This window comes from Moschus berezovskii, chromosome 7, assembly GCF_049115385.1.
Source record: "Moschus berezovskii isolate FMDL1 chromosome 7, NW_MosBer_1.0, whole genome shotgun sequence".
NCBI lineage: Eukaryota > Metazoa > Chordata > Mammalia > Artiodactyla > Moschidae > Moschus > Moschus berezovskii.
In genome coordinates, this window is record NC_142466.1 from 38,673,605 (window position 1) to 38,675,462 (window position 1,858).

Below are 1,858 nucleotides of genomic sequence, written 5' to 3' on the forward strand. Positions count from 1 at the left end.
ACATTTGCAATTGTCCTACCTGTAGTGCTTCCCTAGTGGCTCAGGTGGTAAAGAATCTACTTGTAATGCAGGAGACTCAGGTTCGATCCCTGGGTTGGGAAGATCTTCTGGAGGAGGCAATGGCAACCCACCCCAGTATTCTTGCCTAAAGAATCCTATGGACAGAGGAGTCTGGTGTGCTATAGCCCACAGGTCATATAGAGTCAGACACAACTGAGCAACTAATACTTTCAGTTTCTATCTAGAGAGTTTTTGTAGGGAGCAGACTTCCCTGGCTTGTTTCCTTCTCATTGTCTAAGTTTTAAAGACATGAGTTTACATAGTGTTGAGTTAGTTTTTTCAGCAATGAAATCCTCATGGTATTGAGCTAGTGTGTGTGTTTCAGAAATAGGAATATTACACTTATCTACTTAAAAAAAAAATCTCTAATTTTTTTGATAAGCTTTTAACAAAACTAATGCCAGTGGTAGAAGTGATTCAGTTATGATGAGCAGAAACACAATAGTTCTTTCAAACTGATCTATACTGATAACTGGAGTCAAATATTTCTGTTTATTGTCTGCAGTCTTGAATCTCTGTTCAATACATTATTGTTTGTATTGAACAAATTGAAATTTTTATAATTTTATCCTTTATGTGAGCTTCAGAGTTATTCTCATTTCCTTCATGACCCTTCAATAGCAGCTGTACAAGTAGATATAAAGCAGGGAGGACAGAAAAATATGTCCTGAAGACTAATCTGAATGGATTACTAAATTTTTTCCTATTGTAGGATTCTGGAATATCTTTAATAATATCATGCATTTCTGAATGAGACCGAGGCTTAAAGTGTTTAGGGAGGTGGGTGCTAAGGTGATTTACCTTTCATCACAGGAGGGAAAGTCAGTAATAGTTGTTAGGGTGAACAGTTGGGAAGCCTGGGCATTTAATGGAGCCACGAGAAAATTATGAGGAGTAATAGGAGCTAAAAGAAAACAGGGCAAAGTGTAGATGAAGGAGGAATATTAGGCAAGAAAAAGAGCTGGATAATACACCTGTGGAGACTTTTAAGTGAGGAAAGGGTGTGAGTTTGCTGGAGGTGAAGGAAGAACAAGAGGAGTCCAGTGGTGGTGAGAGATAATTCTGCAAAACAAAGGTAATCTACTGAATTGTTTCTGCAGTGGTGAAATATTTAATTCAGGGATTTTGAAGGGTATTTGGAAGTGAATTGGAATTTCTTTTATAGCCAGGATAAACAGTGGCGACCAAATCAAGCCAAAAGAGCTCTGAAAAAGTGAATTGAAGTTAAATGTTTACTGTGTTGCCATCAAGTGTCTGGAACACAGGAGTCAGGGCTGGACTCAATGTGGCTTCCTCACACTATGGAGTGTGGGTGTCCCAGAGGCCTCAGGACCTGAGTACAGGAGATGGGGGTAAAGGGGATGTTTTTGTCTGGTGAAAATTATGGCAGCAAATCATCAAAGACAAAAAACAAATAGCTTGTGCTTGCTTCAGCAGCACATATACTAAAATTGGAACAATACCGAGAAGCTTAGCATGGCCCCTGCACAAGGGTGACACACAAATTCATGAAGCGTTCCATATTTTTCAAGAAAAGTATATTTGATAAATCTGTAATCAGAGAGAAATGTTAATATCCTTCTCTCAGAAATTAATATGCATTAAAATAAGTCATAGTTTGACTTAAAAAAAAAAAAAAAAAGCTTGGGATTTTTTTCTTATTCTAGTTCCTGCAGTGGAAATAGAACCACAGATCTGAATATTCTTGTGTCCTAATGGGTGTTTTTTTTCCTTAGACTTCCATGGGGAGGTGTAGAAAACCTAATGTGTGTTGATTTTATAGCTGGGATTGTTTTGT

General features: G+C 37.8%; 1 non-coding gene across 1 annotated transcript; it reads left to right on the plus strand.

Moving 5' to 3' along the window:
* The first annotated feature begins 1,481 nt into the window (after positions 1–1,481).
* Positions 1,482–1,588, plus strand: LOC129557685 (U6 spliceosomal RNA). The gene has a single exon (XR_008686277.1). It is a non-coding gene; the product is annotated as a U6 spliceosomal RNA (small nuclear RNA).
* The last annotated feature ends 270 nt before the right edge of the window (positions 1,589–1,858 follow it).